This window comes from Camelus bactrianus, chromosome 13, assembly GCF_048773025.1.
Source record: "Camelus bactrianus isolate YW-2024 breed Bactrian camel chromosome 13, ASM4877302v1, whole genome shotgun sequence".
Classification (NCBI taxonomy): Eukaryota; Metazoa; Chordata; class Mammalia; order Artiodactyla; family Camelidae; genus Camelus; species Camelus bactrianus.
The window spans coordinates 31567300-31585032 of NC_133551.1; the positions used below are offsets into that span (position 1 = coordinate 31567300).

General features: G+C 42.0%; 1 protein-coding gene across 2 annotated transcripts in view; it reads right to left on the bottom strand.

Annotated features, from left to right (window-relative positions):
• CACHD1 (cache domain containing 1) overlaps window positions 1–17733 on the bottom strand; it is a 230649-nt gene that overhangs the window by 12162 nt on the left and 200754 nt on the right. For both annotated transcript variants that reach the window (XR_012511191.1, XR_012511193.1), the window contains exons 27-28: window positions 5993–6182; window positions 5571–5683 (exon numbers count right to left, since the gene is read on the bottom strand). The gene's annotated coding sequence lies outside the window, so the exon portion shown is untranslated. The remainder of the gene's footprint in view (window positions 1–5570; window positions 5684–5992; window positions 6183–17733) is intronic.

Consider the following 17733-nt stretch of genomic DNA (forward strand, 5'->3'; position numbering starts at 1 on the left):
AGCCCCAAAAAACTAATACAGTGAGTTAAATGCTGCTCACAGCTGCTACCGGAGCTGAGGGCTGACACAGCAGAGCTGTAATAATAACGTTAGTATATCATTTGATTATAATCCCTATCGTCATCCAGAGGCAGGTTGGCTTTTGATTTGGTAAACCTTCCCTGGCTCAGGATCTGTGCTTTCACTATTCCCATCACAGAACCACGATTTCCAGCTCTGTACAAAAGCAAAATGGAGAGCTAGTACAGGTGATTTACATTTATTTAGCACCTTCCACAGAGCAAGCCCCTAACATATATTTTCTCACGTAATCCTTACAACGATCCTATATTATGGTTAGTATTATACCCATTTAACAGATTAGGATATAAGATGATAGCAGTTAAGTCCATGGTGTGCATGTCGTCAAAGGGAGAATCAATGCTTCCACACTGGTCTGTCTGACTCTCAAGTACAGACTCTTTCCCAAAGGGGGCGACTAAGCTGGGGGATAACTGACTCACCTGCCTAGCAGAACACCTGGTGCCAAAGGCCAATGACCTCGCAGAGGGGATACAGCTTTCCAGTGATTATGAGTTCACTTCCAGGCACAACTTCCCATGTCAAAGAAATTCAGTTCAAATAAATTTAACAAATCTGAAGGGGACACGATGCTGGGAAGACAATCCTTCTTCTCAAGTTGCTTCCCTTCTTAGCAGTGTCTAGGGACCGGAAGTCTATAACGGGATTTCATGAATGTCTTTGAACACTGGTGCTTATTCATGGTTATACATTAGAATAAGGTGGGCACACTTTCAGAAATCCAGATTCCTAGGCTGCACCCCAGCCTAAGGAATCAGAATATTTGACAGTGAGCACAGGACTCTGCCTTTTAATAAAACTCTCCTGGTGATTCTTAACTAGCTAGCCCAACCCCCATTTTAGGAATAAATACTTTCCTTGTATCATACCTTAAGTACTGGTGATATATGAAAACACTAGCTACATATGATAATACATACTATAATTTTTCTCAGCATCAATTGTGTATTCCTTACACACCTGAGGAGCTCTAATATTAAAGCACTATTTTCACAATTCTAGATTTATATTGTCCCTCTGAAGAGGGAACAGCATTTCTTACTCTTCTGATAAATGTGCAGATAGATTACCAAGAGGCCATATGATCTAACTTATATGCCATCAAAACCATCAAGCAATAACCTAGCTCTCTGACATCCAGATGTTCCACATGGACCAAGAATTGAGATAAGGGAGTTTTTCACTCTCAAGCAGCTCATGGTGAACCCAGGATTTGGAGAGGCAGAGAGATTGGTAGGTCAAGGCAAGATATGTGCTTTCGTAGCTGGATTCGCCACAGCTCGAGACGTTTGAATCACAAAGTTACAATGAGACTTGAAACTCTTACCTATTATAATAATATCTATTTACAATGAATACATTGCATCTTAACCACCACTTGAATTACGTGTAACCTCTTCACTCCCCAGGAAGTTAGGTTAGCTTTAAAATTCTTTCCACTTAGCAGTGAATGGAATGTTCTAAATATGCACTCTATTTAATAGGCACGCCAGCTGCCAAACGGGGCTACTGGCAAACTTATTTAAATTTTTAATCATCATGGCAGATGAACACAGAGGGAGAGAACTATATAAATTCTCCTACTAGTGTAGCAATAAAAATATCCAAACAGTACTGGAAAGGCCAGTTTCCATTTTGAGGAAATAAGTTTGGTGGGCACAGTGTACTACTTTTTCTCTCACTGTTAAAAAGTACTTCTAAGTCATGTACATTCAATTAGGCATTTCAGGATGTATATTCAATTTAGTATTATTATTAACAAAAGTAGCAGTTTTTCCTTAAAAGCAACTTTTCCCTTAATATCAAAATTATTAAGCAAGAAGTTGATTTGGGAAAATAATTTACAGAAGGAAATATGTGAATAATAGATGAATGCTGTAAAAAAATTGTTATTTTCCTCTACTGGGAAAAAAGAAAGAAGTTTGAAATATTAAAATAAGTCTTTATTAACTTAATATTTTAAAATTCCATGAATAAAAAAATTCTGACTAGTTTTTTTAACATTTTGGGGGATGATGCCATTTTGCCGTCAGCAAATACTGGTCCTGCTACATCTAGAATCTGGACTCATATAGCGCTTTATTCCCTGAATGCATGTGCTTGTGAGAGGTGTAGAAAGTAGTCCTGAAGACCAGACTGTGGTTCTAGATTGTCTGGGTTTAAATGCTGACTTTGCCTCTCAGAGGCTGTGTGACACTGGACATCATCCTTAACCTCTCTGTGCCTCAGTTTCCACCTCTGTAATGAGTACAATGAAAGCACCCAGCCTATAGGGTGGTTGTGAGAATTAAGTGACCTACTACTTGTGAAGCCCTTAGAACAGTGTCTGGCCGGAGTGAACACTCAGGAAGCCTCAGCTGTTGTTATTATTCTCACTTATTTGAGAGCTGTTCTCTCTTCCCTAGTGCACCAGAATCACAGGCGTCGGCAGGTAGCTGACGGGCTGCTAAGCGGCCTGTACAGAACGCACCCTGTAATAATGGGGTAATTTAACCATAAATATTTACTGTAAGCTGGCTCTGTCCTAGACACACAGAATACATCAGTAAGCAAAAACGAAAACCTCTGCCCTTGTGGAAATTACACTCCAGTAGGGGCAGATGGAAAATACATAACAAGCATAATAAACGAGTAAACTGTATCAGAGAGAGTAAGTACTAGGTGAAAAAAAGAGAGCAGGATACAGGGAATTTTTAGTTCAGGTGGAGGGGACCAGGAACGTTGAGAAGATGACATTTGAGCAGAGAAATGAAAGGGGTAAGAGGAGTTGACATTGCAGGGGACCAGCAGTGCCAAGACCTTAAGACAGAGCATGGTGCACACCTGGCTCGTTCAAGCAGCAGCAAGGCCAGCGCGGCTGGAGTAGAGAAAGTGAGATGGGGAGCAAGTGGCCACGAGTGACATCAAAGACTGAACTGGGAGCAGGGTGGGAACTGTGTGCAGGGAAGCAGATTCAGTCGGAAGGACCACACAGACCTCTGCAGGACTTGCCCTGAGTGTGACGGGGAGCTACTGCAGGGTTTGAAGCTGAGAAGTACCATCATCTGAACTAAGTTTTCCGCACTCTGACTGCTGTGTGGAAACTGTAGGAGATCAAGGAGGAAAGAGGGGGGCTGGTGAACAGATTGTTCAAGTAATCTAGAGAAGAAATGATGGTGACTTGGACAGAGAGCAGCAGAAGGGATGAGAAGTGACCAGATCTGCATATGTTCTGAAAACAGATCCAGGAGAATGTCCTGATGGATTGGATGGAAGGTGAGGGAAACCGGGAAATCAAGGGTGACTCCCAGATTTTTGGCCTAAAGAACTAGAAGAATGAAGAAGGCATCAGCTGATGTGGGGAAAGACTTCACGTGGACAAGGTTTCAGGTGGGGCATGAGTAGAAGCTCTGTGTAATTATTTTACAGTTTTGCTGGGGCAAGATTTGACACCAATATTTCACTGTAAGAGAATGTCATGTGTTTCATTTTATTAAAAATCCACTGTTATGGAATTCTTGACACAAACATACTAAACCTACTAAATTAACCCATAGGTACTTTAGTTTACTGAAAAAACTGTTGAAGAAAAAATATGATTATTATGGAAAAAAATGACATTTTTATCTAAAAATGAAAAGAAGTTTTTGAAAAAAGTTCTCCCTGATTACAAATGTAATGCATATTCACTGAAAAAGATGCAAGAAAATATACTAAATTATAAAGTAGGGGGAAGTTACCTGTAGTTTTACCACCCAGAGAAAACTGATGCTTACAACCTTGTATGTTTTTCCTTTCGCTCTCCCTCATTAATTAATATTCATACCTATCGGTATATCCGTATCTATATCTACACACACGACAACAACGTGTCATATTTAGATACAATTTTGTAGACTGCTTTGTTCCCACGGTTATGAATATTTTTCCAAATTCTGTAGGCTCTAAACACTTTTCATGGCTTCATGCTGTTGTTTCACATCAATAAGCATAATTTCCTCCTATTGACCGCTTAATTTTCATCATGAATGAAGATTCTTCTCCCCAGAGCCAAGTCCGTCATCATTCTTCCCCATCTCCAGACACACTCAACCAGTCCCACAACTGCCAATATCTCTATGCTGACAACCCCCAATTTATGTTACCCACACTGGCCTCTCTCTCCTCTCCAGATCCAAACACCCAATTGTCTCTTCCTTACAATCTTTTTCATCTTGGTTGATGGTACCTCCATCTTCCAGCTGCTCAGTCAAAACCCTGACATCATCTTTGACTCCTCCCTTTCAAACTACCCATCCACTTGGTCAGGAAATTCTCTTGACTCAACCTCCAAAATACATCCAAACTCTGACCATTCTCACCATCGTCACAGCTACCATCCCAGTCTGAGTACCCACCACCTCTCACTTGGGTTATTATGGTAGACGTCCCCACCCTTCTTCCTCCCTGGCACTCGGTTGAATATTCTCAGCATGAGATCCAGAGTTATCCTGTAAAAACCTAACTCAGATTGTGTTGCTCAAGACCCTCCAACGGCTCTCCATCTCATTCAGAGTCAAATCCGAAGTCCTTCAAATGGGGCACAAGGCCCGACACGATCTTCCCTTACCTCACCTCTGACTTCTTGCCTCTCCGTTCTTGGCACTCCTCGAGCCTGATCAGTCTTCCTGCCTCATTCACTTCATTCCAGCCACACTGTTCTACCTTCCCTGTTTCTGGAACAGCCACACCTGATCCCATCGTAGGGCCTCTCCTTGGCTGTACCTTCTGCCTAGAAGGCTCTTCCCTCAGACACCCACATGACCCTCATCTCCTTCAAGTATCTAATCAAATCTCACCTCCTCAATGAGGCTCACCCTGACCACGACGTTCCTGCAATTTTTTCCCCTTAGCGTTCAACATGTTTTTATATCCACATCTTTTATGGTTTTTAAAAAATGTTCCCTCTTCCCCACTAAATACAAAGTCCACAGAACTGAGACCTTTGTTTCGTTCACTATTGTGTCCAAGTACCCAGCACGGCGTCTGGCGCATAGAGTGCTCAGCACACACACAATACACATTAAGTGAATGAGTGCCTGTCTCTATTTTGTACGGCATTTTCACAAGAGACTTTTTTCCAGTTCTTCATTCAAAATATTTTCAGTATGTATGTACAGATATTTCTTTTGTCAAGATTTATCTTGATGATGGTTTTTTTTTTTTTTTCAGTTTTGGTTATTCTATGACAACACGTGAGTTAAGGACTGCTTTCAAATGCACCAGGGGTAAATAAAAAACTAAAAATGCATCAGGGATTTTGTTTTTATTTAGATATGGTGAGGCCAGTGGCTCCAGAGATGGCCATTAATTCAGAGATAGTCTGATGGTTGTTAACTAAACTTATTTCGGTCATCATTTTGCAGTCTGTGCATGTATCAAATCGTCACATTGTACACCTAAAGTTAATACTATATTATATGTCACTTATGTCTCAATAAAACTGGATTAATAGATAGTTTGTTACTCACAGTTTCCAAGAGAGGAGGGCATGCCAGGCCAGGCCACTTGGGGAAACACCAGGGTTGGTCAGGAGGCTGGGGGAGTGTGGAGGAGACATGGCCACAAGCCTTTATGGTGGTTTCTATGGGAAAGACAAGGTGGGGTGAGCAGATTTAGGACTGGCTAGTTTGAATAACATCAGTGGGCTCTGGGCTATAGGGGTGGTCCCTAGGTGTGCCTGGCTCTGTGGTGCTTTAGGACAGGGGGATAGTGTCCTGGACTATAGAAGCCTGATAAAAGTGGGCAGGGGGAAGCATGGACTCAGGATCGGTTGGTCTGTATATCACAGACACATTTTCATTCTCTAGGAAGTAGCTAATCCTGGTCCCCTCCTGGTCCCCAAGATGTCAAATACATACATGTATTTAAAACTATAACTCAAGATGCTTACTGTCTCATTCAGCTCTTCCAATATGCTCTTCTTCCCTTGCCTGGAACTCTTCCCTCTCCTTGTTTGCGTGACTATTATTCATCCTTCAGATTCTAACTGGAAGGTCATTTATCAGGTTGGCCATGTGAGAGCAGTTTGTCCTTTTCATTCATCACCGTATCCCCAGTGCTCAGCCTGGCATCTTCATGATCTACAGAGGAATTTAATACAAGTATTAAGCCTCAAATCTTAAGGTTCTGTTTGAGTGAAGATTATAAGTCTATTTCCCAAAGAGTCAAAGCTGATGCATTTAAAATATTTGAACGGCTGTGATTCAGTTTCCTTTTTCCTGCTGTTGGCCCTACCAACCTCTCCCTTTGGGTTTATATAATTATATAAACCATGCGTGCGGCAGAAGAGTTTCGATTAGCAGTTGAATCTATTAGTTAACAGCCTGACGTTGCAATGTGTACCTTACACAGTTTCCAGAGCCTCTTAAACCTCCTATTTAAATTAAGTAGGTCAGACAACTTCTTAAAGGCTTCACACTGTTAAAAACATTCGGTAATGCTGTTACTGCCACTGGTTTTGCAACTTTGAAACATATGCTCCTATTTCCAAAGTGAGATTTTGGAGTTATTGGAAACTTTAGAAATTTGACCTGATTTCATCATTTCAAAAACCTCCAAACTTTTACAAGTTACCCTATTTCTATACCATACATATTTTGTCCTATTGCCTTGGAGAAAAGACTCCATTCAAATGATTCTGCACTTTCTCTAACTCACCATGATGTTTAAAATAGAGAATGGCTTGGCAGCAAGCTGCATACTGTGGCTGCTCTTGAATGTCTGACAAAGGAATGAAAAACGGTAGAAAGTGTCTTCTGATTACATTTATGTCAATCTGTATTCTTTTCCTTTGATGGAAAACTTTCTGTATTTTCCAAATGAGGCATTTTGCCCCTGAGCAGCGAAGGAGAGGTTTTCACCTATGCCTAACCTTTCATTACAATGGAATTTGAGTGCTGATAAAATTATCAAGACATTTAACAAAAGATGACATTTCCCAGGTTACATATATTGAGTATTTTTCCTTTAAGAAGGAGGGGAGGGACCTCAGAAATGTCCTTTTCACTAGCCCTGATATACTCTTACTAATCATGAATTAGGGATGGAGAGCAAGTAGGCACGAAGGCAGAGCAATGCGCTGTTCACTCTCCCAGGCTGTCACTCAGTGGGCGCACGTCAAGCAGCAGCCACGTGCCTGACATTGGGTCAGGTGATGGGAACTTGAAAAATGCAGTCCTTGTCTTTGTGGAGCAGGAGTGTCATTTTTGAAGCCCTCTTAGTGAGCTTGGCTTCTCTCCTTCTGCTCCCAGAGATATTTATTACATGGACCTCTAGGTTTTAAGAAACAGAAGCCAAGTCAATTCAGATGAAGCAAAAAAAGGAAAGTTCCTATAAGGCAGAGGGAGATCTCGTGGAATTTAGGGGTAGCACTGTGGAAGGACAGGATGTAGGTCACGTCTGTCACGGGAATCTGGCCACACTTGGTCGCTCTCTCCCTTCTGTCCCTCTGCACGTCGGCAACATCCTTTTCTCCTCTACTTTACTCTTTAGTTCACAAAGCAGAATAAAGGGTCACTCTTCAGCTCTCGAGTTTATTGCTCTCCTGTACAAAAGGACACCTGATTTGGGAATCATTTTAATCTCCAAATTTTCAGGAAATGTCATCTGATTGCCGTAGCTTGGGTCAGATGCCCACTCGTGGACCAACTGATGGTAGCCAAGGGAACAGGGCTATTTTGTACACTCTTGGGTCTTATGAGTCACCTCCATGATCGTGTGGATTTAGAGTGGCAGTTTGGGGATCCTTCCCAGACAAGTTATCTAGCTGAACAGATAACCTCATATGTATCCAAAGTAACACTGCAAGCTAACTTTTTCTAACCAAGAAAGTAATAGTCATTGTTAAAATTTTGGAAAATAAAGAAATACAGAGGGAAAATATAACCATCTGTCATTATAAAACAAAAAAACTACTGTTAGTTAACATTTTAGAATATTTTTTTAACTCTTCTATTTATGCAAACTTACCTCTCTATATATTTAAAATCTGGTATTAAACATACAATTTTGTATTTTTTCAAGACAACATTACATCTTAAACATTTTCGTGTCATTATTTATTCTTTAAAAATAATTTCAAATGACTGCAAGTATTTCACTGCATAATTTCTTTAATCAATTCTCTATGGTTTTCTCACTTCTGATTTTTTCACTGCTAAAAAAATGAGATAATATGATAGTAAATATCCTTGTAAATAAACCTTAATGTACTTCTTTAACCATTACTTTTAGCCAGTAAAAAGGGGACAAAAGTAAAGTTTTAGAGATATGTGTTCTTAGGGAAGCAGAGTAAAAGGTTAATTGAACAACAAGGCTTACCACCCCTCATGAGAAACACTGCTAATAAAGACAAGACGAATGTCAAATTTTAGCGTCATCACCACCACCCACCCAAGCACCTGTTCTTTTTCGTTCTCCACTTGCAGCCTGTCCCTGGTAAACGGTTCTTCATTTTTTCTGGCCCTTCCATCTTTCCCTGGAGCCCCTCAAACTCTGTGCACTTCCTTTACACTTGCACTGGGCACCATCTTTCCAACAACAGTTATAACATTGTGCTAAAGTTGTTTCCGGGAGCTTGTAAGTTCCTGGAGGGTAAAGCCTGTGTATTCTGGTTCTTCGTATATCCAACATGTAGCACAGTGCCTGGTATACAATGTATGACCAATGATTTGTGAATCAATAAATTAATGAATAAGTAAATAAACGACATCATTGGTCAATTTCCTAACTTCCCATTAAACATAAGACTCTTTTCTGTAGGCTTTTCCTGAATACCACCAGTGTCCTAGCCAGAGGAGGAAGTGTGATGGAGTGAATTCACAATGTATTTATTCACTTACCCAGTAAACACCCATTGTTTATTACATGCTACTGGGGACTCCTAGTTCTCAGGTAATTCTTACACAGCACATCTGGGTTCCTGGAGGTACAGAAGTCTGAATAATGACTATGGTTTCCAAACACAGGTAGTGTTTATTATTAAGACATCTTACATACAAATCTAAATTGTTGGCTTTTTTTTTTTTTAACTGCCAATCTGCATGGCAGTAATGTTAAAGCTGGCTGCCCTCGTTTAGATGGGGGGTTTATTAGCCTCTTCAGGTTGTCAGATATATTAATTTGCTTATCCAGGAAGTACCTATTGATGTCAGTCTTGTGCCTGTGGACTTGGGTGGGCATTCAGCATGATGATCTCTGCGTTAGACTAATTAATCTGGATAACTTGCAATTGTTGATGCAGAATAGAGGGCACAGTAGAAACAAGTCCCTGGGGACTGAACTCTCGATTAGGAATCAAGAATCCTGGATTTGAGTTCCAGCTCTGCCCTCATCTCACTTTGCGACCTTGAGTAAAACCTTTAAGAATATCAATTTCTTTACCTGTATAAATGATAGGAGAGAGCCTCCAAGGTCCTTCAGCTCTACAATTAGAGAATTATCATTTTGCTGGTTAGGGGAGGTGAATAACAGGTACCCCCACAGGGGGGTGATGAAAAGTTTTGGAGGTAGATAGTGGTGATGGTTGCACAACATCACCGATGTACTGAATGCCACTCAATTGTACACTTACAGAGGGTTAAGATGGCAAATTTTATGCTACATGTGTTTTACCATAATACAAATTTTAAATTAAAAATAGAAAGCATCCACATAGATTTGGACAGTCCTCTTACACTGGCAGTCAGTCAGCCAATCCCTTAATCAGTGAGGCTTACGAGACAGTGAGGAGAGGGGAGGAGAGCCTAGGACAGCTCTGATGCCAAGGTGCTTTGGCTTCATGCTTCTCTTAAACTCCTTGCCTGGACGCTCTTTCACAGTCTGGCCCTGCCTCCCTCGGGACAGGGACTGGCAGGGTCTCCAGGCTGCCTACACCATCCGTCTCTAACCCAAAGGAGGAAACTACCACATCCCCATCAATCTGGACCCTGCGGGAAAAATGTTTTCTCTCTTTGCCTTTTCTTCCAGCTAAGACAGGCTGGAGTTTTTGAAACTAAAATGAACTTAGAAATGTTTGAAAAAGGCAAAAATAGTCTGCATCTCAGTTTGCTTCTTCTTATTCCTGCTCAGGCTGCTGCTCCTACTTCTGGATACCATTTAGGACTGCCATTGAATGCCAGGGATTTTTTCCTGTGCAAAAGATTCATTTAACATTCACTCATTCCTAACAACTCCCAAGGGCTTCACGGTTTACGTCTTCTCATTAATTTGGTTGAAAGTTCAAATCCCTTGTAGGAATTCTAGTCATCATCCTGCGAGGATGGTATTCACCTGACCTGTCTTCCCACCCACCCCAGCACAAGTCCCTTCTTTGCTGAAATTCCACATTTGCATCCCTGCACCTGTAAGATACGAAGATTTGACCTAATCTGAAAGGGCTGTGGCTCTTTGGAGGCCAACAGAGAACAGCTCTAAGGTGGCATCTTTTTCTCTCAAGAGCACATGCCCATTGGCTTTGTCTCTCTGCCCTTTCCAACTTTTCCATAATTAAAAGGCTGAACTGGTATCCTTTTCCTATTCATCCATTCTGCTTCCCCTCTCTGTAAACTGATTCCTGAACACAAAACACATGCCAATGAGTTTGCACAGTAAATGACTCACAAGTCCTGTCCTGTCTGGGTCTCCTTCATGGCGCTGGCCATGCAGCACACAAAACACATTCTCCACAAACAGAACACCTGCCACCACCTCCATTTAACAAACGGAATACATTCCTCTCTTTCTCCAACCATCTTCCGTGTGTGGCCTTAGCTGCCTGGCCACCCTCGTCTGGAGCACAGGCTGAGCTTGGTGACTGGTAACCAGTGAAAGGATGGCAGAGACGGGAACCAGGGGGTGCACGTGCTTGAGGAAGAACTGATTTAATTTGTCGCAAGATGAAAAATTAAAACATTATCTCATGACAGACACAAAACCAGACACAGTTCTGTGAATTTTACCTTTTTCACACACATTAAAATGCACAGATTGCAACTGCCCTGTTTTAACAAACAGGTTCATTCACGTGACCCACATCTTGCCCTCACTCTCATGCCTCTTACCCATCTCCCCCACTCTCAGAAGAAACCACAGCTTTGAGTTTCTTTTTCCATGTAGATTAGTTCTTCCTGCTCTAGAATGTCATCTCAGTGGGCTTGCTCAGAATGCACTTCCTGTGTCTGCCTCCTTCTGCTTAGCCTACTGCCAGTGAGATCCACCCACGATGTGTGTGTCTCAGTAGCTCATTTCTTCTGTTGCTGAGTAGTGTCTTACTGTTATGCATTTAATTTTAAATTATTTTAATAATACAAACAGTATATGATTTTTTTTTCCTTGCAGAAATCTGAAACATTGCAGGTAAGAAGTCCAGTATCCTGTGGCCACTGCTGCCCCTTCTTCTTTCCACCTGGAGACGATTACTGGGATCTGTTGGTGCAGATCCTTTAAGCCTCTCCCCCTATGCATTCACATATGTGTATATGTCCCCTTAGAAAACATGTAAGATTGTTTATTGTGGTTTTTTAAACAGTAGGCACCACATTATATGTACCTCCTTGCAACTTGCTTTTCTTACTCAACAAGATGTTTTGCAGATAAAACCGTGTTTGTGTAGAGATCCACCCTTTAAAACAACTAACACAAAGCATTTCATAATATAGATGCCCCACATTTTAGTCATTACTGAGATTGTTTCCAATTCTATTTCAATAAATGCTTCAGTAAACATAGTTGTCAAATTTCCTTATGCACACAAGTTAGTGTTTCTGTAGGACAGATGTGGAGAAGTGGAATTTCTAAGTCAGAGTGTATTTAAATTTCAGTATTTACCGAAGTATCTATACCAATTTACGTACCCTACTAATACTTAGAGTGTTCTACAACTTTGAAATTTTTGCCCATCTATAAGTGAGAAAAATCTTACCTCATTTCAATTTGTGTCTCATTCATTCTAGAGGGGCTGAACATTTCTATATATGATTACTTGCTATTTGTGTTTTCTTTTCACTGAGGAGGAACTTCTGGCCAGGTTTTCCCATTAGATAATTTCTCTTTTGCATAATAGTTTTATTAAAGTTATTCTTCCTAATAGGTTACTTTTAATATATACTATTATTCTCAGTGCCAAGCCTTTGTCTATTCTATTTTTTGTAGTCAATTTTTTTTTGTTATTTTTTGTAGTACAGAGATTTTAAATTACACCAATCTTTGACTTACGACTTTTCCTTTTTCAGATCCTATTTAAAAAAATTTCACCAAGGTCATAAGCACAGGGTTTCAGTTCCTTCTGATATTGTTATAGTGGAGAGTGGATTCTGATGTGCTTGTGGAACATTCCGATAAGGCAATTCCAATCTCTTCCAATCTTTTAGCGAAGTAACCTTACTCCTATCATGTTAGGCATCTTCCATTTTCAGCTGTATCTTTCACTCTTATTTCTACTTCGGGGGGCTAAATAAAAAGTAAGAAATGATCCCATTTTAGTATCTTTTGTTCCTTTTTTTTAAACCACCTTAAATTCTGGTCAGAAAAAAAAAGTGTATTCACTCAGCAAATATCTGTAGATGCCTGCCTGAGATAGGCACCAGGATGCAGCATGAAGAAAGAAAGATACCCCGGACTGTGCGGAGCTCAGCCTGGCAGGGAGGCAGACATAAGACAGTGAGTGTCATGAGCATGGAGGAGATGTGCTGTGATATCCAGATGTCAGCTGAGGTCAGACTGTCCTTGGAGACTTCAATAAAATTGGTTTGGAGCTTTCGTCCCAGGTCCTGTGGAAGTCCAATGACCTTCCCAAAGTTTCTGTGAATTCCTCAGGGCTTTTGTTGCTTCTGGCTCTGAGTTTTCACTTCACTCAGCTCTTTTGCTTGTCTCTGACCCCTGTCAGAACTTGGTCCCTTCTCCTTGATTTCCCCTAAAGTCACTCACTCAAGGCTTGTGTTTATGAAACTCCAGTGAAGTGGTGGGGAGATGCGAGCATCCATGTGATAGACAAATGGAAACCCAACACTCTTTCAGCCTCCTCACCACCCAGTGCCTAGTGTATCTTTCACTGGTCACCTTTCTCTGTGGCTCCCAGAGCCTTTGGGTTTGGTGTCCTTTTTCTGCCCCAAATCTCTCCATACATCTCCCACCTTCTTGCTTTCCAATCCCTTCAGAAGCTTCATTCACGGTTTATTATGCAGAGCAATTTCACACAATCGACTCATCCTTTTGCAGAAAAACTGGCAAGGGATTCAGAGTTTTGGTCTTTTTTTCCCCTCTCTGTTAAGTGGAAGGGCCAGCATAAAAACGGATTTGCCCATTGATAAGGAATGGGCCACGTGGACTTTACGGGATGCTTCTGCCATCAAGTCCTCCTTCTGGGTGTGATGGAGCCAATCAGTCCTTGTATGGGCTTTTCCGGTTGCTATCATGGCTAATGAGGCTCAATGTCCACTGGAAGTCAAATCCTCCACCATCTCAGCATTGGTGAGTTCTAACCAGTTTTTGTTCCTTCTCTGCAGCTGTCTCCTGGAGACTTAGATAAGAGTAATTGGTTTCTAGTTGAGGGAGGGGCAGGGGTATGATCCCAGGAGCAACAGCCTTGGTAACAGAGAGGAATGTTGCTTTTAATTAGAATGCCTTCCTTCTAGTGGAACTGGCATCCTCCCCAAAAAACCATCCCAAAGATTATGTTCAGCCATGAAAGTTTAAAGGGAAATGAAGGAATAATCTCAGCTAATCACTGAGATAGGAGGTTGGAGTCGTTGCCATCCTCCAATGCCTGCAGGCTTGTCCTAATCAACGGCTTGAGCCTGCTCTTCTGTGACTCGGGGAGGCCTGGGGGACGTCAGATTTTCTATAAACAAAAGGCAGGGGCTAGGGGACGGGTAGCCCACAGGGTCCTGTTCCCTTTTGAGATGGCCCTAATCAAAAAGAAAAAGGGAAAATAAATCTTGGCAAGGAAGTAGAGAGGTTGGAACTCTTGCACACTGCTGGCGGGGATGTAAAATGAAGCAGTCACTCTAGAAAACAGTCTGGCAGTTCCTCAAAATGTTAAACATAAAATTACCATGTGACTAAGTGATTCAACTCCCGTGTTTAAATCCAAAGGAATTGAAAACCAGTACTCAGATACTTGTACACAAATGCTCAAAGAGGCACTATCCAGGATTGTCAAGAAATGGAAACAACCCAAATGTCCATCACATGCTGAATGAATAAACAAAATGTGGTAACTCCATACAACGCAACAGGTATTTTTCAGCCACAAAAAGGAGTCAAGTACAGATACATGCTACAACACGAGTGAACATTGTACTCAGTGAAAGAAGCCAGATACAAAAGGTCACATTGTATTTAGCTGAAATGTTCAGATGAGGAAAGTCCATAAAGACAGAAAGATTGGTGGTTTCTAGGGGATAAGGAATCCGGAAAAGGGAGTGAGGGCTTGATGGGTACAGAGTTTCCCTTTGGGGTTGCAAAAGTTTTGGAACTAGATGGAGGTGATGACCACGTAACATTTTGAATGTACTAAATGCCACTAAATTATATACTTCAAAATGGTTACTCTTATGGTACATGAAATTTAATAAAAATAAGGTTACTCAGACCTCCAGGTAGAGAACTAGTTGGAAGGGGCAAGGGTGGCGATGGGAGATGAGGAGGGAAGCTGCTGCAGGTCCGGGTGAGGAAGGAGAGCAACTCGGAGTGGGGACCATGGGATCTCCGGTGCTGGGACTGCCTGGGACACATCCAGGTGGTGAATCCCAGGCAACCGGACAGGGGATCAGGATTTCAGGGCAGAGAGAGGGAGGACTGAGGGTCTGGGTGCCGCTTTGGGAGGAGGGGGTGTTTCTACCATTTTTAGTGAAGTCACAGCAAAGTATGATCTCATTGCGGGAGGGGAGCCAGCAAGGAGAAAGCATGGGGAGGCCAGGGTGAGATATTGAATAAACGCTACAATTTCGAAATACTGGTCCAGACAGACAGAGGACCACCAAACAGTAAGCTGAGGGGAAAGCAGGGTTAGGGTTGGTTTGCATTTGAAGGATAAGGGGGCACTGACTGGGGAAGTGGCGCTGAGGATGTGCGTACTTGATGAACTAGTTAAACCGCGGAAGGCTTAGCTCTGGGTAGGAGCAGGAGCACTCCTTCCTCTGAGAACAGAGAAAGAGGATGAGGTCCGGGAGCAATTTTGATGTGAAAGGTGTACAAGTTGTGGGGCTTCTACCCCAACAAGAGGGCAGGATGCACGGCAGCTGCAGGGTGGCTGTGGCAGGACAGAGCACAGGGCTGCAGAGCATGGAAACATCTGGGAACGGATTTGCAGGAGGTTTTTACTGGAGAGTAAACTGGGCCTGGATAAACGATTGCCAAGGAGCCCTGAAAGTCAAGAACATACCTCTGTCAGGGAGCCAAACTTTGTTATGTAATTTTTTTTTTTTCTAAAAGCACTAGGGCCAAAGTAAGAACTAAGGCATAATCCTGGTGGGTATATTGTTACAGAAAACACTTTAATCGAGCAGCACCCAGAAATAGAATGGGAATAGTGAGAAAGAAACACAAGAAGTCTTATGAGAAGGAGGATTTGAAAACCTTCCATATGTAAGCTCTTTCTTCAAAAGAAATGCTATTTAAAACCATATTGCATATTGGATAAGTAATGATACCTATAAACTAGCCAACAGGAATCATTTTTGCTCTTACATGTGTATGGATGTCAAAAAACTGTTATAGTAATACATAGGTGGCATTTTAAAGGCCTATGTACTGAAACTGTGTTTTAGGAAGTTGTTGAGGATTTTTATGTCAAAGGTAACATTAAAAAAACCCCAAACATGTAGCATTGTACTCATTGTCAATACAGCATAGTAAAAGAAACTATTCTATTAGTTGATTAAGCAAATACTGGGGAGAAATCAATTTGCTTCATCTACTACTTTAAATACTATATGTACTATTGTAGGTTGTAGCTAATTAATTACAGCTTCAATTGTTACCCTAGAAATTTAATTTTTTTCAACGAACATTTAAGGCCCTGCAAAGTACCAGGCTTGAGCACGAGAGAGGAATAAGAAATAGTCCTTGCTCTTAGAAAGCTGAAGTCCAGCTGAGGCTACGGAAGAGTTCATACAAAGATGCAGCTGACGTCCAAGCCCGGATGAGCTAGAAGCTCACGACAGGCGCAGAAGAAAGAGCTTTAGAAGATTAGAATGACTGGAGCTCACTTTTTATCAGCCGTGGGAGTGGGTAAGTGGGGTTGTTAAGGCCCCTGGTCACGGTGCCTTGAACTGGGACTTGCCGTGGGTGAGAGGAGCAGTTATTTCCCTTAAAAGTGGAAGAGAACATACAAGTAGATCAAAAACCATGAACATTCAGACACGAGAAAGAAGGAAATCCCACCATTTGTGACAACATGGATGGACCTTGAGGGCACGATGCTAGGTGAAATGTCAAACAGAGCAAGACAAATACTGCCTGGTATCATTTATATGTGGAAGTTTTTAAAAGTCACACTCATAGAAATAGAGAGTAGAAAGATGGTTGCCGTGGGCTGGGGGTAAGGGAAGTAGGGAGAGGTTGGGAAAGGGAACCAAAGTTCAGCTATAAGATGAGTAACGCCTGAGGACCTAATGTGGAACACGGTGACGACCCCTGACCACACTGTATTGTACAAGTGAAATTTGCTAAGGGAGAATTTAAATGTTCTCACTCCCACCCCTCCCCCAACAAGACAAATACATGAGGTGACGGATGTGTTAGCTAAGGGGAAATCCTTTCACAATGATACGTGTATCAAATCACCACGATGTTCCCTTTAAATATCTCACAATTTTATATCTCAGTTATACCTCAGTAAAGCTGAAAAAAAATAAAAACCACACAGGCACACAAAGCACGAACAAAGGCAAGACGTATGTCCCATCAGTAAAGTCAGGGGTTTAGCCAGTAGACCAGTTGGCTGGAACACTGCGGCAGTGTACAAGGGGGGAGCAGGCTATGAACTGGGGAGCATGCCGATAAGAGGATTAGGGAGAGGTAAGACTGAAAGCTTTTATATGGTGTTGACTGATTGGAGCTAAACCATGTGAAGTGAGTCAGCACACGAGAACACCTTCCCACAACGCCTGTCACTGAGCAAATGCTCCGTACCAGTCAGTCATCGGTAGTTACTCGGCGGAAGTGTGCAGGGTGAGCTTGCCGTCTCTAGCCGCCTCACACCCAGCATTTAGAACATTCCTTACTCTCCCCCCAAAACAGTTCCTGCTCCAGTCTCCCCAGCACAGAAAGCGACACCACTGTTGGTGTAACTGTCCAAGTCAGGAACAAGTCAGGAGCTGTCTGGCTCCTCCCCATTCTTCAGCAGAGGCTTCAACATCGCCCTCTTAGAGGCTCTCCATGAGCATCTAATCTAAAGGAGATTTTCTCTTTGTCCACACTCTCCTCCATGGGTTATTTTGTCTATCACCCTTCTTTTGCCTTCACAGCAAATAGCCCTGTTTGAAATTATATTTTTGTACTTGCTTGTTTAATATTTACATTGGGTGCTTTCAGGCGCAGGTATTAAAAAGGCAACTCAAATAAGGACCCAGAGGTAGACTGGGATTCAGGTCACATGCCTTCCCTTATGCTGGAAGAATGCCTTATGCTGGTTGCTTTAAGTCTAAGCTT